The 27096-nt window shown below is 40.7% G+C and overlaps 1 protein-coding gene across 14 annotated transcripts in view; it reads right to left on the minus strand.

Annotated features, from left to right (window-relative positions):
* APBB2 (amyloid beta precursor protein binding family B member 2) overlaps window positions 1-27096 on the minus strand; it is a 355319-nt gene that overhangs the window by 281785 nt on the left and 46438 nt on the right. For all 14 annotated transcript variants that reach the window (XM_058546954.1, XM_058546953.1, XM_058546952.1 and 11 more), the window contains exon 2: window positions 1885-2039. The gene's annotated coding sequence lies outside the window, so the exon portion shown is untranslated. The remainder of the gene's footprint in view (window positions 1-1884; window positions 2040-27096) is intronic.

Genomic DNA, 27096 nt, shown 5'->3' on the forward strand with positions numbered 1-27096 from the left:
GCTCTGCAAAGCCTCCCTTTCTTTCAGACTCAAAAAGCAAGTAATTGAATTAAATATATATTTTTTAATGTTCCTGAAGACTACATTCTATTTCTTCTTTGTTAAATAACAGCTCTCTCTGCCAGTCTCTCCAGCCTCCAGCAGAATTCATAATTCCATCTCTTCTACTCCCACAGAACTTTTAGTTCTTACCTCCAGCAACACATTTTTCACACTGTGGTCAGCTAGCAGAATACTGATCTGGCCTGTCCCCTACCCTGTGAGCCCCTGAGGACAGGACTGGGCCACAGTCATTTCATGCTAAGACCTCACCCCCAAAAGGCATTACCAGTCATGATGTTTTGGGATGTAAATGACGGATGCCTAATTCAAACTAACTGGCTAACCTGCCTGGAAAGTGAAACTGCAGTTACTGGCTTTGGGTGTTGCTGAATCCAGGGCCATATGGGGTGGGGGTGGGGGGGCATGTATGTGTGCATGTGTCCCCCTCACTCTCCATCTCTTTTCCTCCATCTCCCTGCTCTGATTTCCTCTGTGTTGACTTCACTCTCAGAAAGGCTTTCCCTAAGTGGTAGCAAAGATGGTCACTAGGAGCTCCATCTTAACAAACCCACAAAAAGGAAAAACCTGTTTGCAACAGTTTCAGTGAAAATGCTGGGGCTCCTCCATAAACTGATCCTGTGACCCTGACTAGCCAAGCTTATGTCACATGCCCAATACAGAGGCAGTGAGGTCACCTCCAACAACACAGGCTGAAAACAAAGCAAGGGTGACTGCCCATGGAAAATCTGGGTGATTTATTAAAAGAAGGAGGAAAAGGACGCCGGGTGGGCAAAGTCAACAGACGTTCCCTACTTCCCAGGTTCTCAAGACTGCTGACTTGCTCCCTTCTAGTATTTATTAACCGCTTATTATGCATAACGCTGAGTTATCCACTGAATATCCAATAAAAGTATTTGCAGTGCCTGTCCCTGTACAATATACTTTCTCAAAATGAATTATTTTCCACCTTACGGCCACATCTGAGCCTGTGTATGCAGTTTCACTCTCCCAGTCCACAGTGAGGCTATTTGGCATTTATTTATACTCCTATTATTTTCAGGACATTTCTTCTCCTTTGTCCTATATGAGTATCTTAACACCAAATGTACACACTGATGAAAATAAATGTGTTGCCAGCTTTTGTTTTGGGGCAGATAAAAGTAAAAACTTGCCAAGCAAACCAAAGGAGCACAGACAGAAGTGCCCCCGCAAAAATGGTAGGTCTCCATAATCCATCCTTCATAGTGTGAAAAGACAAATGAGGGCAAGTCTCTGAACTTGACATTGTGCGTCAGCTAGCAGAATACTGGTGTGGTCTGTCCCCTATCCCGTAAACCCCTGAGGACAGGACTGGGCCACAGTCATTTCATGCTAAGACCTCACACCTTAAATGCATAACCCATCAGGATGTTTTTGGATGTAAGTGACAGACACCGAATTCTAACTAACTAGCTAACTTGCCAGTACAAGTCCACGCTTTCTCAAGGACACTGCTTTCTCTCTAAAATAAAGCCAAGATCATTGAGTTTGTTATGGGTGGCCTCTGGTTGTGGCTTCTTACATATTTGTGCTTAAGATCTTCCTCTTTTCTCTGAGAGAAGAGAAGATGAGAGAGAGGATGGAACAGAGGAGAAGGAGGAAGAGAAAGAAAGAAAGACAACAATACACTGTACACAGAAGTTTGTCAGGATACATCTGGCCTTTATACGCTGCTAGGAATCTCTCAGATAACTGGGAATGATTATTTGGGGTTGTCTCAAAAACACTTTACGGAATGAACAAAACAACTTTTCCCTCTCTGACCCAATTCACTTTATCTGGCCTCTCTTATCTTATACCAACCTGATTTTGCTTAAGGTATCGTCTGTCTCAGGCTTTCACAGCAGCTTTCTTTTATGGATTTTCCATCCAGCAAATGTTTCTGTTCCACGGCTGGGCAGATCCGACCACAGCATGCTTGGCTGCGGACGCAGCGGCTCACCCACAGCAGCTCCAACCTGGAGGGGCAGAGGCCAGAAGCCATTATAGAGATTCATATTCACAAACTCTCTCTGTCAAGAGTATGTGTTTGGCAAGATAACCCCAAAAATCTTCCAAATGTTCAAAATCATTAAAGAACAGAGACAACAGCTTATAAGGTGTCCTAAAGACAAGTTTGGGCTATTCTGAGGAGAGGATTGAAGTATTTAATTATTATTGAAAAGGTTTGGCCAAACAATTATGCTCTGTTTGTGGAAAATTCAAAAGCCAGATGTTTTAATTAACCACAGAAAACACGAGCTACAACTAAAATTTCATGAACACACTGATCTGCCCTGTGGAAAACCACAGGAATGTTCTGGCAAGGCTCCGTCTGAATTCTTGGGACACAGAGGGCTGGAATTATCCCCCTTAGGAACTTGAACAGAAAATGAACTTGCTCAATATGTTTAAAAAAGTAAAATGAAACCCAGATGTAATCTCAATCAAATACAAAAACATTTCAGGACTTCAAACGGCACCACCAAAAGACACATAAGGGGAAGGTCATATGAAAAATTCCAATGTGGTTCAGGATTTAGAATGTATTCTCAATGCAAAGAGAATAGTGTAACAGAAAATTTTATACGCTAAATAATCCGAAGGGGAAACTAATCATCTTTCATTTCCTAATAGAGGAAAATGATATATGAAACACATATTCAACAAGTGAATCATAAATATTATCAAATGTATAATATATTCGGGCAAAAGGAATCTCTTAACTACCCTAATTCATGCCAAACCTGTGGCCTGGCCCGCACTAGCTACTATGCCTCAGCTTGAGGAATCAAGGCATCCAGAAAAACCGTGTTAAAGTAACTTATACTCACGGATATTGCAGCTAGCAATTCTGGCACAGAAAACTCAAATGAGGAAATCTTACAAAAGCAATTGGTGAATAATTGAGAACCAACAGATTAAAAAGTCTTTGTTAATTATAGTAATAGTTATGACAACATCTATATATGCTAAATATTGAAAGCCTATTCAAGAAGGAACAGAACAAATGTTATTTTCAGACACTGGGTCCACGATTCTATTTCTGTAAGTCAAAACAGACCCCGTCACAAGTGTGCCAAGCATAATATTACATTAATCTCTACCTTCATTTGAAACCTCAGTCCCAAAAATCATCTCCAAAGGAACACAGCAGGAAAAAAGGCAAGATATCATGTTATATATGTATGGTATAATCCCAATTTGTCCTACAAATCGAGTGTATATAATCTAAAGACACCAAAGTATGAACAATACCTACTTCTGGGTCACGGAATTAGAAGATATTTATGTTTCCTTCTTGGTGTTTTCCAAAGTTTCTACAATTAATATGTTTTGCTTGTAGAATTAGAATATTTTTAAATAAGGTTTTCCTTAAATAGTATGAGAATACAAATCAGAAATGGGATGTATACTATATTAGCCTGATCTGTGGGTTTCCTCTTATGTGAATAATAAGAGCTAATAAATTAAGAAGTCTTCCTTTATCTGACTCAGTAATTCCTAATTTAGAAGCTCAAAACCCAAGTGTCCAATAACACTTCCAGGGCTGAACAATAGTTCTTTCCCAGAGCTAAGAAATTTTTGTTATTCTACAAACTTGCCACAAAGAGACAAAAAAAGACCATAGCTATTTCCCTCCCTTAACCAATGCATCCAAACTTCTCCGTCACTGGCCACGCCAGAGAATTATGGCTTAATTAAAAAGAGCGCCTCCTGATGTTACTTACGATGTCACAGGAGCAAGGCCCTTAAGTGAACACTGCCACACTTCATCTCTGATACTCTTAGCATCACAGAAAACATAAAACACAATGGCAGAATCTTAATGCTGGGGTACTTGACGATCCGTCACTCCAAGAAGCCCAACCCTCTCAGTTTACAAATAAGGACACAGACGCCCAGAGAGGTCAAATGTCTTTTCCAAGGCCACACAGCTGGTGGAGCAGGGATGACAGTCTAGATCGCCTGTCTTCACTTTGACCAGGCGCTCTTTCCACTACTACAACATCTCAGCACGCGCTTGACGAAATTTGTTTGTATGAACCACACGCACGTGTTAAATTCATATCAGCAAAACTAGAAGAACAAGACAGAAATTTGTTCCACCAAAAATCAAACGCATGCAGGAAAAAAAGCAAAGACTCAACTGCAGGCTAAAAGAGACGTGACTCTGCCCAGAACACGTTCAACCAGAGAAACAATGGCTGCAGTGTGCTCAGGCAGCAGGTGTCCTGACCAGAAACTGCCCATCACACCGACAGCTTTCTGCTCCTAGTACTCACCCTGTTGATACCAGCACAGCCCCACAGCTCAAAGCAGGACAAAAGCTTTTCAACAAGGTAAAACCATACTTGCACCGAGCCACCCGTAAGAGACAGAAAAGGATGCATGCTCACCCCAGTGCTGGACACAAGTGATTTATGGCGTCAAGTTCTGGTCTTTTCCTTCCAAAACGACCCAAGTCTTAGGGAAGAGACATTAGTGGTTTCAAAATTAAGAAAACAACAGTCACTAAGAACTAAAATAAAATAAAATAATCCTCATGCTTCACATCTTAACGTTGGCTCCAACCTTAGAGAGTGAGCAGGATATTTTTCTTCTTCTAAATGATTCATTTGAAATACTGCTCACCTCCACTTCTTTCTTAGTGTCTACCCACAGCGTCCACACCACACCAATCAGAAACCTAAGATTCTCACAAAAGGTGAGTAGCCTGAAAAGCAAGGGGAGAGAAGAGGACAGATGGCAATGACAAACTCAAATGCTCCCTGAAAAGCCTTTGTCGAGCTCACTTCTCGTCACTCTTTGCCTACTGTGCAGCAGGACAACAAAGGCATGAACTGTGAAGCTGCTAGTAAAAAAAGCCACATCGAGGGATGATGTGATCTCGCTTTGTAAGAGCAGAACAAACACAACGGCTCTGTCCCGCCTCATCTGAGAAGTCAGCCACCCGACAAAAAAAAGAAAATGCGTTTTTTTCCACCCAAAACTACTCCTAAAGTCTCCACCATATTTTCATGGCTGGATCCTGGAGGAAAGACAATATTGGCAGTTTATTTACTCCCTTCTAGGCCTCAGTTCTAATACTAAAGGTTCATGTCCACAGCGGGTAAAAGGAATTAGATTCTTGTTGCTATTTCACAATGAAATCCAAGTATTGTGGGTGAGTATTGTTCAAGTAACTCTTCAAAGCCATTTGTAAGGTAATGATAGTAAGTTTGAATGTAGCAGTCTGGGGGAATGAACTCTGACCTACTAATCACACAATCTTGCTGAAGTCACCAAATTATTTTCTCAATAGAGACGAAACAGAAATTAGAATTAGATCTGATCATAGATGTTAAAATCCTTTCTTACTTGGAATCTTGTCTGTGTGCTGTTTGGTTTTTAGTTTCAGTAAATGCCTTTGGCAAAATGTGTGCCCAGATAGTGCCACTATTTCAGAATTTTAAACGTTTGGCCAGCATTTTATTTTTCCTATTCTAACATCATAGGAAGGTTTCTCCTTCTTGAGCCTGATTCCAGAAATATCAGCCAAGCCAATTCGACACTTTGGAAATTTCTATCTCAAAATGACCAGGAGGACCAGGCAAAAATATGCTGCAGAACATCGCTCTCATTGCTTTGGAATTTGATTTTAAAAACTTAGATTCACAATATTGATAGATTTACATCTTAAAATGTTTGAGAGAGGAGAGTATAAATTGTTTGAAATCTTTTTTTTTTTTTGTCTTTCAGAAAGAATCTACGAGGGCCTGGCCCCGTGGCCCAGTGGTTCAAGTTCCTCGTGCTCCGCTTCGGCGGCCCGGGTTCACAGGTTTGGATCCCAGGCACAGACCTACTTCACTCACCAGCCATGCTGTGGCAGTGTCCCACATACAAAAAAATAGAGGAAGACTGGCACAGATGTTAGCTCAGGGGTAATCTTCCTCAAGCAAAAAGAAAAGAAGAAGATTGGCAACAGGTGTTAGCTCAAGGCGAATCTTCCTCAGCAAAAAGAAAAAAAAAAGAATCTATGATAGGTACTCATCACAGGCAACCGAAAAGAATCTATTATGAATAACCCAAATTGGCACCCAACAAATTTTGTGGCTGATGATAAAGACATTATGGCAATTTGGAAAAGGTTTCACATAATAACTTCCCCTGTGATGCTCTCAAGAAGGTTTCAACTGGAAGGTAGACAGGGGGAATTTATGCTTACTAAAGTTTTAAAGGTTGCTCTGGAAAGAATAAGGGAAGACGAAATTAGCAGATTTTGAGGTTATGATCCCAGCTCTGCTGCTTATGACCCAAGGCTTTCTGGGATAACTAATTTATTCTCTTTAACCTTTGCTCCATCATTTGTTAAACTGGGATGCCACTATCAGCCAACTTCACGGGATTGTCAAGGGATGAAACTAAATATGAAAGCATTATAGAAATTTATAAAGTACTATGTATTCATTCAGCAAATATTTACTAAGACACTACTATGCTCCCAGATACGGCACTGTAGATACAGCCATGAACAAGAGACCCAGTCCCTTCCTGCAATGACCTAGGTTAAGGGACACAGTGTGATCTGTGAGAGGCACAGGGGACTACGGGAACATGTAGGCAGCCTCTAATCCCAATACCAGACAAATATCAGGTATTGTCACCTTTACAAGCCCTTGAGGAAGTTTCTCAGGGAAAAGTGGTAAATGTGGTTTTTAGGTTTAACTGCCTGTTAGCTCATTCATTTAGTACATTTTTATTGAACACTCACTATGTGCTAGGCACTTTTCTAGGTGCTGGAGATGTAGCACTGAACACAGTTTCTGCCCTAACAGAAACTCAGAGATGACATTTCAGTCGCTCCTCATCCACACGAAATGCAAAATACATGAACTAAATAGATTTATGCAGCCAAGCTGCTTCTGCTGCAATACAACAATTTTTTAACCAAAATATCCACACACAGAAGTTAAAAGGAATATTCTAATTGATCTAAATATAGTAACATTTTATTTCTTATTTTAATCTCCAGGCCACATTTTACAATATACCAAATAACTGTCATCATACGAAAGGCACCCTTGGGTTTAAGAGATTACAGTGTGTGTGTGTTGGCATGGGGTAGAGCACTCCCCCCACATCTTTTTCCCCTCAAGAGAAAGAACACATGCTGGACCCCATCCAAGAACAACCCCAGTTTTAACAAGGGGAATATCAGTTATTTTAGAAGCATTTCCTGTAGTCATTTTTTTAAAGGATAAAAAAAAAGTTGAATTATTTATTTTAGAAACTAAACTGAAGTTCAATTTTAACATGCCAAATGTCTGCCTTAGCAAAGTTTCTTTTTAAAACCTATTTTATTTAAAAAAAAAAAAAAAAAAGTCCTGATAACTAGGCTTGTCCAGGACAACCCAACTGTCTAAAAATTCAACATGGATGGAGGGGAAAGGGATGAGGAAAGGGAGAAAGAAGAAGGCACAGGAGTAAAGATCCATGCACTGATCTCTAGGATGAATAACCTGAAAGCTCACACACTCGACAAATACTAACAGCCAATGTTCAAAATATTGTATAGCAAAGGAGGAAAGTAAATATTCAGGTAAAACTGACCAAAATGCTACTCAACTCCAGAGCAAGGGTTCGCAAACCTGGGGTTCCTACAAAAAATACCAAGTCCAAAGCCCACGTTTTCCGACGTGCTAGATACGTCAGAATGGGGTAGTCCCCGAGTCTTAATTTTTTTTAACTGTCCCCAAATGATGCTGATGCCCAGCGTGGTTGGGAACCAGTGATTTACTGTATTTCCTTATTGAAAAAAAGTACTGGAATATTTTTATTATAATAATGGGTAACTGTTTTGCTAAGTGCTTTCCCTCAATCCTCATCCATCCTGAAGTAGGAACTATTATCACGTCTATTTTTAAATGGGGAAATTTGAGGCATGAAGAGGTCAAATAACTTGACTGTTGTTACATAGTTTTTAAATCAAGGACCCAGGATTTTTACCCAAGTCTTGTCTGCCCCATATTTTCTTAGCACTCTGATCTAGTGAACTTCAGCAAGCTAAGTCTCTTTTCCACTCTCTAGTCTAAGGATGTCATATGACTACTCATCTTAACAATATACCATAAGCATTCAAGTTTTTAACACAGAACTTAAATTCTCAACTTCAGTAATAAATTCTGTAATTTAAGATGATGATGTGGAAATCATATATATAAGTGTGGTCTCTTTAGAGCACCGGGGAGGTGTTTGGTCAGGTCTGCAGAGTTATTTTAATTACCTTCCATTCCAACTTCAGATCAGTAAAAGGTCTGCTTCTGATCTTAGGGAACATATGCCCTTTCATCAACAGTAGACCTTTACCTGGAAGGAAGCTGGACACCGTGAGGTCCAGACTATTAGGAATTACTGTCAAGGGCTTCACACCTTTTCTCAATTTCATTTTTGTTAGTGTTACTCCTTCTGTCTAGATTGCCCCGCTCTGCTACTCTGATGTGCCAATTATTTGTCCTTCAAGGCCCAGACAAATATTACTTCCTTAATGAGGCCTTCTCACTTGCCCTGGCAGAAATAAGTATTGATGCCTTTGTGATTTTCAACGCTTCTCCTCCTATCACATATAGCAGACTGAGGCTTACTTCAGGAATACATATGTTTTATCTTGACAGAGTCTGCAACATCTCACCTCCTCATCCTTTAGTGTCAGGTTGCCCAAGTCCTTTCTGGTTCTTCCCCATCTCTCTTAAAGCTCTTTCTTGGGTTCCTTCTTAGGCTCCTTTCTACCTTACCACCACCAGAATATCAATGGTGTTCACAAAGGCTTCACATCCCGACTCTCCTCACATTCATACAAATATTCCAAGTGACTGCAACCACGCTGGCAGGCCCAGTGAGATATTCTGACGACTCCCATCTACCCATCCAGTTCATCACCCATTCATTCACCAAACATTTATTGAGACATACTCTATGTCAAGTACACACCATGCTTTGTCTCCAGACCAGATCTCTCTCTTGACTACTCTGTCCTACTTGGATCACAATTCCTAGATGTCCATGTCATTCATGATCTAACCCCATATTGCATCCATTCTCAGAGGCATATTTCTTCACATTTTCACACAGTAATATTGAGATGTGTCTTATAAAAAATGGTACCTTAGAAACTTTTTGCAATGTTTTTCTTAAAACTTTTTACACATATTATAATGGTGGCTCTTCCAAATGATGGCATCTTACATTAATGAATTACAGAGATTCTTTTAGTGTATTTCCCTTCCATTGTTCTACAACAGTGCTATCCAACAGAACTTTCTTCAGTGATGGAAATATTCCATATTTGTGTTGTTCAATACAGTAGCCACTAGCCACATGTGCCTTGAAATGTGGCTAGTATGACTGAGGAACTGAATTTTTTATTTTATTTAATTTTAATGAGATTTATCTACATGTTTACCAACTTCTTTATCATTCCTTTTTGCATCTCAGCCCTTCCTCCTGTAATCACTTTCTTCTTCCTAAAGTACATCCTTTAAGAAGTTGCTTAGTAAAGATCTGTTGTGGTTTTAGTTTTTTTGGAAAGTATATTTTGCCCTTTTCTTGAATGACAGTTTTGCAGGTATACAATCAACAGTATTTTCTTTAGCATTTTGAAGATATTTTTCCAGCTTCCATTATTGCTGTTGAGAAGTCAGCTGTCAGTCTATTATTCCCTTATAAACAATCTGTCTTTTCTTTCTGGGTGTTCTTAAGATCATCTTTTTTATTTTGTTGTATTGACGTTTTCCAATGTCTAGATGTGGATTTCTTTTTATTTATCCTTATTGATATATGTTGTGCTTCCCTTATCTATCCATAAATTACTTGGATTTAAGGAACACTGGTCATTTATGTCCTTCATAAACTCTCTCTGGAAATTATGTATACACTAGATCTTCAAATATTATTTCCCTTCAGTTGCTCTCTTATCTCTTTCTGGGACTCTGGACAGACCTCACTGTAGCCTCTATATCCTTTAGCTACACTTTCATGTTTTTCTCTCGTTTCTATGTTACATTCTGGTTAATTTCCTCTAATCTTTTTTTCTAGTTAATTAATTGCTTTTTCACCTGTTTCTAATCTAATTTATTGAGTTTTTCTTTCAATAGTTATAATTTTTTCCTTAGGTTATGCTTTTGTTTGTTTTTTCTCAAATCTTCCTGGTCAATTTTTTTTTTGTCAACAACAACAAAAACACCTAGATTTACATTGCCCTCGTGCACACTCTTTCCCCCTCCTATTTTATTGATATAACTGACATATAACATTGTATTAGTTTAAGGTGTACAACATAATAATTTGATATATGTATATATTGCAAAATGATTACTATATTAAGTTTAATTAACATCAATCACCTCACATAGTTACCAAATTTTTTTCTTGTGATGAGAAACTTTTAAGATCTACTCTCTTAGCAACTTTCAAATATACAATACAGTATTGTTAACTATAGTCACCATGCTCTACATTACATCCGCAGAACTTATTCATCTTATAACTGGAAGTTTGTACTTTGACAACCTTCACCCATTTCCCCCACCTCCTGCCTCTGGCAACCACCAATCTGTTCTGTTTCTATGAGTTTGGGTTTTTTTAGATTCCACATATAAGTGAGATCACACAGTATTTGTCTTTTTCTGTCTGACTTATTTCACTTAGCATAATGCCCTCAAGGTTGATCCATGTTGTCACAAATGGTAGGATTTCCTTCTTTTTTATGGCTGAATAATATGCCTGGTCAATTTTTATCTCAATGCTCTTTGCACTTATTTGTTATCACATATTTTGTTTCTTAAAATATTTCAAACATAGTTATTTTATATTCTGTATCAGATAATTTTAATATCTAAAGTCTTCTGGGCTCTAAATCTATTGTTCTTTATTTGTTCCTGGTGACTTTCACTCCTGGTGGCCTGTTGTCTGGTAGGATTGGAGATCTTTGATTCTGAGCTCATATTTGGTTGACCTTAGTCAGGAGAATCCTAAGGTGTAAAGCAGGGGTGCCTAACTCCAGGAAGAATTTGCATTTGCTTCTGCCAAAAGCCAAGGGGCACTTTCTACCTGGGCCACTTCGCTTCTTTTACAGGTCCTAGTAGAATGCAGGCTCTTCTACCTTGCCACTGCCGAAGGCTTAGTCCCCAACCACAGTGGTGATATCAGCATTTGCTCTTGAGGCAACCTGTCTTCTGTGTTTGTTACATACAAAGCTCCCAGTTTTGATGGTTGGTTGATCTAATTGGGGTAGAAGACTTGGGAGATGTCTTAGTTCATAATCCCAGAAGTGCATTAAAAAATGCTTCATCCAGAATTCAGTGCTTTGGTGGGGAAATATGTTAGACTACCCAGCCTAGTATACTGCTAGAAACCTAAGTCTTGAACTAATCATCTTCCCTCAAAAACTACTTCTCTCCTCCTTTATTCCACATTTTGTTGAATGGCACCATTCACTCTCATCCACATCTGAAACCAAGTATTGCAGGTACCAAGGACCCCTCTCTTTTCTCCACTACCGCATGTGCAACTAGGCACCAAGACCCAACTTCTTGCTTGATAAAAAGTGAGTTTGCATTTATGTTTCTGATCAATGTGGCATCTAGTAGTAAATTTTAATCATTAAGGACAAGTAAGAAAAATGAGGCAGAATTAAACCCAAAATCATGCATTCATTCCCGCCAAATGAAGGTGCTTTATATGAAGGAAGGTTCAAACACAGGGAAGTGGAAGGAGCACTGAGTTTCACGTGGATCTCAAAAGAACTGGAACTTTTGCTGTCAGAACCATAAGCTTATTTTCAAGGAGAGGTTTAATTTTAGTCAAACAAAATTATCTGTCATGATAAATTAACATTAATTTGAATTTTATTGGTCTTGTAGTTTTACTTGAATTTACTCTATAAATTTGTCATTGTTTTATAGTTACATAAGAGCTGGAAGCATCAGGAGTTTATATCTAGTTTTATGCATGGGCATGTTTAAGTTAACGAAAATATTTATGTCAGTACTGGGTATTTATGAGAAGTTTTTTCCTTTAAATAAAGAGGTCCATAAATTACTGAAATTTAAGGAACACTGTCTTTATACACTTTGCCACCTTTGATACATTCATCATTCTCTCCATAAACGAATAGAGAGAAACGGAATACAACAGCACAAGCAAGAAATCATTTACTAAACTCCAATTTCTCCCCAATTCTCTAGCTGTTTGAATTAGCTCAACACTGATGAATCTTTTAAGGCAGCACGCTTTGTTTCTTTCTTCCAATAGTAGTGGTTTCTAATATGTAAAATGATGAGAAACACTGCTCTGCCCAGCTCCTACCGTCACCCACTTCTACTAGAATTTATAAAATGGCACAGATTTACCTGGCAACAGCAGGGCAAATGAAATGTGTCACACAAAAGACAGTCCTTGCCTTAAGGAAGTCCGTTTCCTGGTTGGGTTTCAATAACTGGGAATTTTGATGAGTACAGCATTAAACAGCATGCTGTTCTGCATGAATACAAGAAACTCCCCATCATTTCTTCTGAACTTCTATATTCTTATTCTTTATGGACTGATGGACTATAGTTCCTTCAACCTCCAGATATTTCATTTTAAAAGTCCCCCTAGCAAGATAAAACTTTCTCTCTCCAACATGCTGGCCCACGTGTCAACATCTTGTATTTTTCCTCCCATAGGGTCTGACTCAATCAGAACTAGAAGAGAAGTCACAGCATATCTGTGCAATCTCTTACTGGACAGAGGAGCACCCTGGGGCCCAGAACATTGAAAAGGCTTACCCAAGGTCACACGGCTGATGGGCAGAGACCAGAATCCACTTCTACCCAGCCTTGCAGCCAATCTAACTCTCTGACTCATCTGACTCATTTTACATCATAAGTAGTTTGAACTAGGACCTAAAATAAATGACTTTGGTCATCATTAAACTCTTTTTTTAAGTCAAGTAATTTGATATTTTGTTAATAATAATTTGAGGATATCTACAGTCCAACTCAAGTTTCAATAAAAGTCTAATGAAAGTTCTCAAATTCTGAAACCTAATTTCAGGATTCTCACTTGGAAGTGTTTTTTGTTGTTGTTTTTTAATCAGAGTACATTAACTCGGGGGGGGAGAATGAGATTACCTTTTTAATTCAAAGAAAGAAAAAGAACATTCCACTGAAAGTTTTTAAATAACATAGTGACCACATGTAACTCTAATTCAGCAATTCTCAAATTCAGTTCTGGGATGGGGCACAAGAATATGCATTTTTAACAAGGACAAGTGATTATAATACTGATGGTCTGAAGGCCACTTGATGGGAAACACTGATCTATTCAATTTTTAAAAACTTAAACTAATTTTGATACTATTTCTACCTAATCAACAAAGTAAGACAAAGGAGAAGGAAGAAGAAAAAAGAGTAAGTAAGAAAGAATCCTAGACACAGACAGACGAGACAAACAGACAGACATGGTGTTACCCTTCAAGCATGTGGAAAAATGGCTTTCATGGAATAACATTCCTAAACTCTGGCCTAATAAATTATGCCGAGAGCTGCTGCTAAGAATTTTTAAAACCATCTCAAAGCAGAAATGGCACTATCACCCAAAGAACAAGTGAAATCACAGACCAGGGTACAGGGTTTGGCAGATTTCAGGCCCTCAAGAAATATGTGTTTAATTAAGGAGCGATTCCATCTCTAGCTGGAAATCTATTTAACCCCAGCAGTAAAATCATAATTAATACGATCACATCTTATTTTCCCCCTGTGTTTGTTTCCTCAGGGCATCTGTAATGTCTGAATTGGAAATGGAGCTATAAGTATTATAACAACATTTGTTGGAAAGCTCACCCTATATTTTCATAGTTCAACTGATGGATACGGCTTTATTAATTCTTTTCAGACTTTTTCAAAGAAATCTTAACTTTTTAAATTACATGTATCCACCTTAAACCAAGTAATACTGGCAAATAAAACCTTCTACAAGAACGGACAGATGGGAAAAAAGAAAAGGGAGGGATAGGAGGTACAATTAATTGAGAAGAAAAATCAAGAGTAAAGAAGCAAAGAATTAAATGTAGCTAAAAATACAAATTGCTACTTCCTGGTCCAAACACTATATCATTTTTTAACAAGGGAGGGGAAAAATTCCCCAACAGATTTGTTTAGAAGAAAATTATCAGAGTTCCTGAGTGCACTGCGGGAGGGGTCTCCCTGTGTACTATATCTCCCTCACCAGTGCAGCTTCACTCATTCATTCATTCATTCATTTCTTTTTACTTCTTTCAGGACAACATTTAGCAGTGTTTATTTTATTCATTTTATCCAAAATTAAATCCTGATGTAATAGTAGGAAAAAAAACTTTTATTTGTAAATTATTATCTGTTGTGAAGCTGAGTGCACATTCTTTCACAGAAGAGGAGGCTAGGTATTACAGAAAGTTCACAGGCTTTGGAGTCTGAGAGAAATGAGTTCCAATCCTGACTGCATCACTTATTATCTGTGTGACCTTAAGACATACCATTTAACTTTCCGAGTCTGTTTCCTCTTCTATAAAATGGGGACCACAGCATTTACCCTCCGGATGGAGTGGGGATTAGGGACAAAGTATCCTAAAGAACCTAGCAAAGTGCCCAGCACAGCAAGTGGCTGTTTTTATTGTTATTTCACACCTGTTGCTTTTGCCTGAGGGCGCCACAATTTTCTGTCTGTGCAGGTGGGTCTAAAGCGAGTATTCCCCAGACTATCAAATACTCTATTCCAGGCTGCAAAGAGCTCCCGCTCAAACGAAAGCCCCCCTCAAACGACCATCGAATACCAGGCTGGTTAAAGCTGCGAGCCCACAGGGCCTGGGAGCTGTGTTCTGTTCTCTCCCGAGTACAGATAAAGTGAAAGCCATTCTCCTCAGGCCTTCTCAAAGGACCATCCACCCCCAAAGAGCACTTAGTCTATCATCTTAGCTACAGTGAAAGAAGCCAAAGAAATGACCCCCAAATTTTCACCCTGGAGCCAGCTAATCCCAAACACTTGGACGATAAGTGGAAGAGTGGAAGGAGCGTATATGAGAGGCAGGGTTGTAAATTTGCTGTACCACCCCCATCCCCACCTGCCAGCACACACAACTGCTCTGATGTATGAATCCTCTTGAAATCTGGACCGGGTCAAGATATGCCAAGAAACAACACAGGGTCAGTGGAGAAAGAGGCTACTGGTTCTTACCAAATTTCCATGGCTTTTGGGCAAGAGCTACACATTCCAACGTCCATTTCCAAGGCAATCCTATCTATAATTGAGAGATGGTAACACGAAGGACAAGGGCACTGACTCCAGAGCCAGGCTGCCTGGGTTCATAACCTGGCTCCTTCCCATCCTAGCTGTGTGACCTTGGACATGGCATGCAGCACAATGACAGCACCTAACTCGTAGGGCTGTTGTGAGAATTGAACGGGTTAATGGATGTACTAGTGCCTGAGTTAGCTATTATTATTACTATGAAAGCAGTATACTCAATTCTCATTAATGAGGCTGAGTGTACAAGAGTACACTCTCTTCTCAGAAAAGGACTGCTGTATCCCTAAGAGGCTACACCCAAACGAAAGTTCTTTAAATTAAATCATATTTTAGAGACACTAGGAAGTCATTCTGCTGTGTCTAAAGCAGTGGCCCTAAGCCAACGGGGCACCAGGAACACTGGGGAAGCTTTTCCAAAAGATACATGTCTGGGAGGTAGGTCTGGTTTGTAGGTACACAAAATATAGATGTGTATTTTGACAAAGCAATGTCACTCTAATGCCCACCTGGAGGTGAGAAGCATTGGCTAAAAGCAAGTCCCAACTCTGCAAGACCAGCCTCTCTTGACAGAGTGTGGAGAGTTCATGGGGGTTTCAAGGGTACCACTGCCACTGCCCACAAAAATGCCTCTGCAACCTGTTTGCTGCTGCCTGAAATTCCTTTAGCAGGAGCTTTCCATCCCACAAATCAGAACTACATTTTAAACTAGAAAAGGAACTAACATTGGCTGAGCATCTACAACATGCCAAGCCCTTTATATATATGTCCTGTTCCTCAAGATCGCCCCAAGGCACGGTTACTGTACAAAGGAAGAAACTGAGGCGCAGAGAGGTTCCATAGCAGAGCCGAGATTCCACCCTAGGTGTGTCCGCCCACTGCACCACACTGCCTCCTGGCCTATCACCTGCACTGAGGAACCCTGGACACAGTTCAAGGGCTATGGAACCGGACTGAAGGAGAAGCTTCACACACACACCCCATCCCACCCCCAGATCTTCTGAGGTTGTACTGAACCAGGAATAAATTGAAGTTTAAAGATGCAGGAAAAGGCCGGCCCTGTGGCTTAGCGGTTAAGTGTGCGCGCTCCACTACTGGCGGCCCAGGTTCGGATCCCGAGCGCGCACTGACGCACCACTTCTCCGGCCATGCTGACGCCGCGTCCCACATACAGCAACTAGAAGGATGTGCAACTATGACATACAACTATCTACTGGGGCTTTGGGGGGAAAAAAATAAACAAACAAAAATTAAAAAAAAAAAAAGATGCAGGAAGGAGTCCTCCACCCACCCTTCACCTCCTCCTGCTGGAAAGGGTTTTAGGGCAAATCTCAAATTCACCAAGCCTCAATGCTACATCTGTACAGCAGAAATGTGTTGGCCTTAAATCAATCTCTCTTTTATTTCTTAACAGGCAAAAGAAAGGAAGAAAAGGATAGGAACAGATGAATTAATGGAAATAGTCACATAAAAATGGAAAAAATGACTGTACCTACCTCAAAAAAGCTACTTTACTATGAGGTTCAAATAAGGTCACAATATCCACAGTAATATTAGCTAATATTTATTGAACTTAATTAGTGCCAAGAACACATCATCTTCCAACCACTCCTAGAGATGGGTATTTTCATTCCCATTTTCCGGATGAAGAAAATTGAGGTAGAAAAAGGTAAAAATATCTTTTCCAAAGACCCACAGTTTGTGAATGGAAATTCAAACCCAGGATAAAATCTAGCCTTTTCAACTCTTAAGTCTAGTATGTTATTTTGTCTATAAAATCGCTATGTAATCTGTCAAGTCTTATAGAGATATTACTTTCCCTGTTATTACGAAATTTCCATGAGCCATAAAGTGCCACAGAAGCTGCAGAAAAAGCAAAGGGATGCGGATAATCTATAAACTGGAATCTCATCCCTGGAATGAACAACAGAAGCTTGTAAACCTATTTTCAGCTTAATGAATAGGAAACAGATAGAAGCATCCAAAGAAAATGAAGGCAATCAAGAAATAACATTAATGAGGAAAGCGATAGGCTTAAGGGCAAAAAAAAAAAAAAAAAAAAAATCACAGGATGCTGCTTTGTGGATGCTGGAGAAACAATGCTATTCATTGGGAAACGTCAAGGAGGAAAACAACCATGGGGAGATGATCAGACAACTGTAAGACAATGACCCAGGGCCCAAGGCGAACAGGCTGCAAGGAAGGGGTGGGGGCCTCACAGGTGCTGCCGCCTGGACCAGGACGCCAAGGGCCTGAGATCACCAGGCCTTACAGAGGAAATGACCGAAGCCCGGCTGCTTAAGCGATTAGTCAGAGTGCTGAGGAACACCACACTTCCTCCCATTTCCCTCCCTGCAAATGCTAGAGCAGTACCAGACATTCCCTCTCAACAGAGGGGGTGATTTTTTTAATACCAGATAGACCAGACAGAGAAAATTCTCTGCACACTGCACCCCAGGCAGCAATCAGGATGCCAAAGGAGACTTCAGGAAGCTGAACATGGCCACAGAAATAACCAGCCACCAGGACACTGGATTCCAGATGGGGCTCCACGAATGTCCTGGCTATGGCACCTCAGACAAATCCCTCAGCAACTCAGACCATCAGCATCCGAGTGAAGGGCAGACAGGATGACCTCTAAGAGGCAAGTTCTGGTCACTAACTCCCTTCCAGAATTCCTTGGTCTCCCTCTCACCTCCCACAGACTGTGGGGACCTCTCCAGCATGCTTCTAACTTGAAGAGAGGGACGGAGGGAGGAAGGAAGAAACTGAGGATGACAAATGTCCTTAAGCCTCAACAAGCCTATAAGAACTGGAAATCCGAAATAAAAACAAAACTAAGGGAGCCAATGAAAATGATACTTACCATTTATTGAGCCATTACTATGTGCCAGGCACTGTTCAAAGCACGTTGCATATATTAGCTTACTTAATCCTCAAAACAACCCTCCAAAGAAAGTGGGTTAAGTAACTTCTCCAGGTGACACAGCTTGTGGTTAAGCTGGGATTTGAACCTGGCCTCCAGAGCCTGAGGTTGTAATCACTACACACGCAGCATTAACTTCAAGGATAAGACTATCCAGGTAATTATATGATGCTTCTTTGTTCTTTGGCTTAAATTCTAGCAACTCAAACTGACAAGTGTATTACAGAACGCTGCCAGTTTCCTTGGGGAAAAGGAGGCAACAAGTTTGGAACTAGGATCTGGCAAATACACAGCTTGAGCGGAACCATGCCCTTCACAGACATCACACTGTGATTCTAGAATCTTTCTACCCGAGTGCAGGCCCAAAGTCTCTTTCCGAAGGACAACATTTCAGGCCATGATGACAATGAGGACTCAACCCATGAACTCACTTACTCAGGAGAGCCTGTGAGGCCCAGAAATGTTGAAGGAGTGACTCCAAGTCATTCAGGTAATTAGAGAGCCAGGGCTAGAACCTGAGCCTCCCAGATCCCAGTTTCAAGTTCTTTCAATTCTTTTTTTTGGGGGGGGAGGAACGATTGGCCCTGAGCTAAAACCTATTGCCAATCTTCCTCTTTTTTTTTGCTTGAGGTAGATGGTCCCTGAGCTAACATCTGTGCCAGTCTTCCTCTATTTTGTATGTGGGACGCACGCCACAGCACGGCTTGATGAGCGATGTGTGGGTCTGTGCCCGGGATCCAAACCTGCGAACCCTGGGCCGCAGAAGCTGAGTGTGCGAACTTAACCACTATGCCACCAGGCCCACCCCAAGTTCTTTCAATTCTTTAAAAACAAGACCCATGTCTTGCCCCTTATTTTATTCTATATCTTTTATTATAGAAACTTTCAAACACATAAAAAAGTAGAAAGAATGAATGAATCCCCATATAGCCACCATCCAGCTTCAACGATTACCAACTCACAGATAATCTTGCTTTATCTCTATACCCACCTACCTCCCTTCCCCCTACACCACCACCACTGCCAACACCAGGCTGTTTGCAGATAAATCCTGGACAGCACATCCTTTCATCCGCAAACATTTCAGTACATATCTCTTAAAAATAAGACTACTTTAAAGCATTAATAGCATTATCACACTAAAATCGCTATGTAATCCGTCAAGTTTTATAGAGATATTACTTTTCCCTGTTATTAGGAAATTTCATGAGCCTTAAAGTGCCTCAGAAGCTGCAGAAAAAGCAAAGGGATGTGGATAATTATAATTTTATAATAAATTCATATTCATAATTTCTTAACATCAGTTACCTGATCAGTGCTCAATTTCCCCAATTGTCTTATATTTTTTACAGTTTGAATCAGAATCCATATAAAGTCTATAGACTGCAACTGGTTGATATATTTCTTAAATCTCTTTTAATCTCTACGTTCCCTACTCATCTCTATCTTTTTTTTCCCCTAACAATTTATTCACTGAAGAAATGAGGTCGATTGTCCTATAGGGTTTCCCATAGTCTGGATTTTGCCGAGTTTTCTTTCTTTCTTTCTTTCTTTTTTTTTTTTTTTTTTTTGGTGAAGAAGACTAGCCCTGAGCTAACATCTGTGCCCATCTTCCTCCATTTTTTGTACGTAGGACGCCGCCACACTTGATGAGTGGTGCACTGGTCCACGCCCAGGACTTGAACATGCAAAACCTGGGCCACTGAAGCAGAGCACGTGAACTTAACCACTTCGCCACTGGGGCAGCCCCTTGCTGAGTTTTCTTTTTATCTCCCCACAATGCTCTGCACTGTACCGTGCACAAAGGCTCACCCATGTGCATTCTCTCTCTCTTTCCCCCCTCCCTCTCTCCCTCCTTCTCTCTGTTTTAAAAGAATAAATTCTATTTAACTGTTGATTCAATTCAACAACTATCTACAGAATGTCCATAAGGGCAAGCCTGATGGAATTCCAAGGTGAAGACAACATGATCCTTATTTCTAGGAAGACATACACTCCAAGGAGAGTGATAAACGCCATAATGTTAATTCAAGTAAGACAGATGAGAACTATCTGAGAAGGCTCCAGGAGAATTTCAAGGATGAGGTGGGACCTAAGCTAGACTTTGAAAAAGATGGTTTGGGCCCATATGGAACAAAGGGCAATACAGCATAGAGGATAGCTTAGGTAATGTTAGCAAGGTGGCAATGTTTCTGACATATTTTAAATTGACATAGGGCCGGCCCCATGGCTTAGTGGTTAAGGGCGCGTGCTCCGCTCCTGGCAGCCTGGGTTCAGATCCAGGGCGCGCACAGACGCACCGCTTCTCCTGCCATGCTGAGGCCATGTCCCACATACAGCAACTAAAAGGATGTACAACTATGACATACAACTATCTACTGGGGTTTTGGGGTGGGGGAGGAAAGGAGGAGGATTGGCAATAGATGTTAGCTCAGAGCCGGTCTTCCTCAGCCAAAAGAAGAGGATTAGCATGGACGTAAGCTCAGGGCTGATCTTTCTCACAAAAAATAAATAAATAAATAAATAAAAAATAAATTGACAGCAGTACTGGTGGGTAAAAGATTTCGTAGGAAAAGAGTTTGGTAATGAAAGATTCTGAATATCTGCTGAGGATTTGAGAATCATCAAGCATATCTGAATAGGCAAGTGGCACTACATCTGTACTATGGAGAGTTAGTAGCAGCATTGAGAATGTATTAGAGGGCCGGCCCCGTGGCTTAGCAGTTAAGTGCGCACGCTCCGCTGCTGGTGGCCCGGGTTCGGATCCCGGGCGCGCACCGACGCACCGCTTCTCTGGCCATGCTGAGGCCGTGTCCCACATACAGCAACTAGAAGGATGTGCAACTATGACATACAACTATCTACCGGGGCTTTGGGGGAAAAATAAATAAATAAAATTATTAAAAAAAAAAAAAAAGAGAATGTATTAGAGGTGTGGAATCCAGTTTGGATTTCAATAATCCAGTTAATGGGGCCCCGAACTAGGCCAATGGCAATGATCAAAGAGAAAAGGCAGTGACATGATTTTTCAACTGAATATCTGGGGCCAGAAGGCAAGAAGAGTAGATATGAAAAGCTGATTTGCAGCTTTGAGAGAAGAGAGATGATTTTCTCGAGGAAAAGAGGCATTGTTTCTATAGTACCTCAAGTTACATTCTTCCATAACTTTGTCTTAAAATCCACATTAAATATAAGCATTCTCTAATGTTTCAAAGACAGGGGACATAGGAGGAAGCAAACTAATTATAAAGAAAAGTTCTAAAAGGCTCTATATATTTATCTAGGGATAAAATGTATGCAAGTGTTTAAATTACAATCTCAATCTCTGAATTCACAACTGATTTTGAAAGTACATGCAAATCATAATCAGTCGCTTAGGACTACAAATTTCCAAGACACTGATACAGGGCACAACAGAAGCCTCCTTTGACTTAGAGAAAATCTAAAGACACAAAATTTCCCTTTATCTAACTAAGAGAACACAACAGTTTCTCTTTGTACTAGACAGTACAAACCCAATCAAGTGCTTAATAGATACTTTCTGGGATGATAAGTCCCTTTAAAAAAATAAACAAAAAAAACCTATAGTTTACAGATTGCCTGGAAAAGTGAAATAATATCAGTTCTCCTTAAATGTTAACCCTTTAAATAAATGGAACAGCTATGTTATCCTGTGGATTTCAAATCCTATATCACACTAGCTTTAACATAGGCACAAAGAGTAAATTCCAGATGTTTTAGAATCAGCAGAAAATCGTAACTTCGAAGTTGATTCTTTTCACTTAGGAATATTCCTAAGTGATCCCTTAAAACATGGCTATTTTAAAGGACTAGATTAAACCTGGGTGTTTAAGCACATATCAAGGTTAACATAATGTCTACCTTCTGGGAGTAATTCTAGATTTTCATTTTCCTGTTTAAGTCTTATTTTACAAAGGATTTTAAGTGGGTTTACTTTCCCTTCAGCCCCATTTGCAGAAAGTTTCACCATCGGAATAATAAACCACTTCCCTAAACCATTAAATCCCTAACACTTCCCCTACAAAAATATCCATTATTTTATATTTTATTTGACCATTTGAGATGTCTGCAACACACCCACGTAAAGGAAGACAGTTTGAGCTTTAGAATCCAAAAAACCCCAGGTGTGCAATTTTTAGCTGTGTAACATTGGGCAATCACTTATCTGTTTCCTCACTGTACACTAGGGTCATATTAGTACCCGTCTCTCGGGGATGCTGTAAAGACTATCTGTGATTCTCCAATCCTCCAACTCCAACTGGATGTTCTACGATTCAATTCAATTCCGACACTAACCGCCCAGAGGGAGCATCAGACTCCACAGTTTAATGGCTCAGTCCTACAAGACTGCCCTCACTTCAGACGCCAGTCACAAGCATCAAGTCCCCAGGTTACCTTACTTGTCTGACTACAAACTCTGGGGTTCCCACAACCCCTGCCCCTCAGATTCACTAGAACAGCTCACAGAACTCAGGAAAACACCTTATTTACGTTTAATGGTTTATCAAAAAGGATACAACTGAGGAACAGCCAAATGAAAGTGCTGCACATGGCAAGGCATGGGGGGTAGGGGTGCAGAGTTTCCATGCCCTCTCAGGGCACACCACCCTCCCAGCACCTGGATGTGTTCACCAACCTGGAAGTTCTCCAAACTCAGTCATTTAGGAGTTTTTATTGAGGCTTCACTACCTAAGCATGATTGATTAAATCATTGACCATTGGTGATGAACTCAATCTCCAGTCTCTTTCCTCTCCCCTGGAGTCCAGAGGGGGGCTGAAAGTTCCAACCCTCTAATCATGGCTTGGTCTTTCTGGCGACCAGCCCTCATTCTGAAGTTATCTAGCAGTGTTCTCTCACCCTTTGGCCAGGATTCATCTCATTAGCATACAAAAGACACTCATCACTCAAGATACTGCAATGGTTTTAGGAGCTCTGTGCTTCAGGAACCTGGAACAAAGACCAAATATCTATTTTTTATTATACCACAGACTAAATGTAAAATGTAAAGCACCATACAAGTATGGTTATTGGTGTTTTTATTGCAGGGGGCCTCCCCAGCACGGTATGGCAGACATGTGGTTTAAGTGAGACTGCCTCCCCATCCCTAGGTTCCTATATTCCTTCTAACAGTGTTTCAAGAATGGACAAATAACATGAACAGGAGCCAGTAGCATTCCCCTGATCACAGTGAAGGGCTGTGAGTTGGTCCAATCAGGATGAGGCTCAATATTTCTGAACAACAGTTGGGAAAACTCTTTCCCTAGATGTGAACAAAGATATACATCATTCTGGAAGCTACTGACAGCCATTTTGCCACCCTGAGGAGAATCACACTGAAAAAGAAGCTGGCAGAAGAGTCCGGCACCAAAATAATGCCTCTCAATAGCCTGTAACAGTCTATAACAAGGTCAGGACAGAAATTGAGAATAAGCACGTTTAGAAACATTTATAGCAATTTGACAGAATATGTTTATATCTGTTGAATTTAATAATTAAAAATCTGGGGTTTAGGGGCCAGCCCGGTGGCGCAAGCAGTTAAGTGCGCGCGCTCTGCTGTGGCGGCCCGGGGTTCCCAGGTTCGCATCCCGGGCGCGCACCGACACACCACTTGTCAAGCCATGCTGTGGCAGCGTCCCATATAAAATAGAGGAGGATGGGCACAGATGTTAGCCCAGGGCCAATCTTCCTCAGCAAAAAGGGGAGGATTGGCATCAGAGGTTAGCTCAGGACCGATCTTCCTCAGAAAAAAAAAAAATCTGGGGTTTATATTTGTCTTTTTAAATTTAATTTTTCTAGTAATTCATTTGTATTGTATTTTATAAAAGTATTGGTCAGCACTGATCTAGAAATTTTAAAAAGTTCCTTTCCTCAGATAGCTTGAGAAGCACTGGCCTAAAGATCTGAGAAGCGGAATCACAGCCCTGATCAAACCATACCTAAGCCTGACTCTCAATCTCTACTTTTTAGTTAGGTGAGCCAGTAGGTACCTTCTGTTGCTTAAACCTGTGTGAGTTGAATTTTCTGCCATTTACAATAGATACTATTCTACCTGATACAGGAAACTATCCACCAGCTCAAAGTAAGGTGAGAGAAGGAGATAAGATACAGGACAGGCAAAGGTACCAAGAACTCCAATCATTACATAAAACTCTACATGAAACTGAGGAAAACATCCATTCAAAGATGTATAATCAGATACAGGTTTTTCACAGCCCTGCAATTAAATGGCCACCTTGATGGATTTCCTTCCTTTAAACAATGAACCCATGCAAACATTTCATTGTTTCACCCATTTCCGCAACTGCCAATTTTTGGCCAAATGAATTCTCTTCAAGCAAATGTCACACACACAGTGGGTAATGATTTCATTTTCCTAAATTGTTGTCAGAGCTTTGCATACTGAAGCTTCCAAAAGAGAGAACTGGAAAAATGACAATTCAGAGGTGGCAAAGAAACATGAGTCATTTCAAAGCAGCAGCCTTTGATATGGTGAAATGTTTCTTCTGAAGGGCCTCCATCTAACCTTTTCCAAACTGCAATTATTTCAACCGCTGGCATTCACTGTATTTATGCTAAAATTTAGCTGATTTATTTTTATAGTATTTTACCAGGGTGAAAAGCCAAAAATGAAGAGGAAAGGAAAAGAAAAGAAAATATTACTGTAGGTTTTTTTAAAAGGTAAAGACAGGGCCGGCCCCGTGGCTTAGCGGTTAAGTGCGCGCGCTCCGCTGCTGGCGGCCCGGGTTCGGATCCCAGGCGCGCACTGACGCACTGCTTCTCCGGCCATCCTGAGGCCGCGTCCCACATACAGCAACTAGAAGGATGTGAAACTATGATGTACAACTACCTACTGGGGCTTTGGGGGAAAATAAATTAAAAAATTAAAAAAAAAAAAAAAGTAAAGACAAAAACTATAAATGGGAGGAATTAGGAAAGAATGAAGAATGAACTTTGTTAAGAAAAATGTTGATTTGTTTTATTTCTGTTTTATTAATCCAAAACAATCCTAAAACACAAGAAGTTACTCTAAGTTAAAAGTCTATGCATAATAGATGAGATGAATAGGCAACGGGGTGGGGGGGTGGGGAACAGCCACCCTAAATGATCACTTCAAGGCCAGGGAACTCCCAAATCCCTTAACTGATGGTACAGTCTCTGGTGAGTAAGGCAATTAGGCAAGGTGAAGCCAGAGCCCTCTCCAAAGGTTCCCTAACTGTGGGGTCCAGGGACATTTCCCCCAGGAGTCTGAGATTTAGAAACTTTCTATTTCTTTTTCTATTTTTATAATGCTTTTTTAATTAATATACAATAATATAAGCAGGGCTGGCCCGTGGCTTAGCGGTAAGTGCATGCGCTCTGCCGCTGGCGGCCCGGGTTCGGATCCCGGGCGCGCACCGACGCACCACTTCTCCGGCCATGCTGAGGCTGAGTCCCACAGACAGCAACTAGAAGGATGTGCAGCTATGACATACAACTATCTACTGGGGCTTTGGGGAAAATAAATAAATAAATAAATAAAAATTGGGCTGGCCCCGTGGCTTAGCGGTTAAGTGCGCGCGCTCCGCTGCTGGCGGCCTGGGTTCGGATCCCGGGCACACACCAACGCACCACTTCTCCGGCCATGCTGAGGCCACGTCCCACATAGAGCAACTAGAAGGATGTGCAGCTATGACATACAACTATCTACTGGGGCTTTGGGGGGAAAAATAAATAAATAAAATTATAAAAAAAAAATAATAATAATAATATAAGCATATCCGAGGCCATCCAGATACCAACCTTACTACAGTCCTGTCATCTCAATTCCTACTGCGCATCTATAAGCACACAGGCACCAAGATCACTTAAAATGAGAGCATTTAACTCTAGTGTTTCTCAAGCTGTGGTGCCCCAGACATGGGCTCAGAGGTCAGCATCACCCAGAGTTTGAGAAACTGGAGCCTAGTTAACTCTATCATATCCATTTGGAAGGAAGAACAAGTAAAGTACATTGCAGTCAAAAACAGAGAAGAGTCAGGCCAGCCCGGGTTGCCTAGCGGTTAAGCTCAGCGTGCTCCACTTTGGGGGTCCAGGTTCAGTTCCTGTGAGCAGACCTACACCAGTCGTCTGTCAGTGGCCATGTTCTGGCAGCAGCTCACATACAAAATAGAGGAAGATTGGCAAGAGGCTCAAGGTGAAGCTTCCTCAGCAAAAAAAAAAATCAGAGACGAGTGATATGATACCCTGAGAAGCACACAACACCACTTCCATGATATTCTTTTAAAAAATTCCTTTATTCACTCATGAGGAAACAATCAACAAACCCAAAGTGAAGGGCGTTCTACAAATTAACTGGCCAGTACTCTTCAGGAGTGTAAAAGTTATGGAAAACAAAAAAACGATGAGACATTGTTCCATATCGAGAAGACTAAGACACTATGACAATCGAATGCAACATGTAATCCTGGACTGGATCCTAGACCATAAAAAGAACAATAATGGGATATTAACAGGCAAAATTTGAATAAGGTCTCCAGATAACAGCATTAAATCAATGTTTATTTCCTGATTCTGGTCATTGTACAGTGATTATGTAAGACATTAACATTTAGAAAATCTGGGTGAAGAATGTAAGGGAATTCGTTGTATTATTTTTGCTACTTTTTTGAAAGCCTGAAATTATTTCAAAATTAAACGTTAAAAACAGGGCCGGCCCTGTGGCTTAGCGGTTAAGTGCGCGCGCTCCGCTGTTGGCAGCCCGGGTTCGGATCCCGGGCACCCACCGACGCACCGCTTCTGTGGCCATGCT

This window comes from Diceros bicornis, chromosome 8, assembly GCF_020826845.1.
Source record: "Diceros bicornis minor isolate mBicDic1 chromosome 8, mDicBic1.mat.cur, whole genome shotgun sequence".
Classification (NCBI taxonomy): Eukaryota; Metazoa; Chordata; class Mammalia; order Perissodactyla; family Rhinocerotidae; genus Diceros; species Diceros bicornis.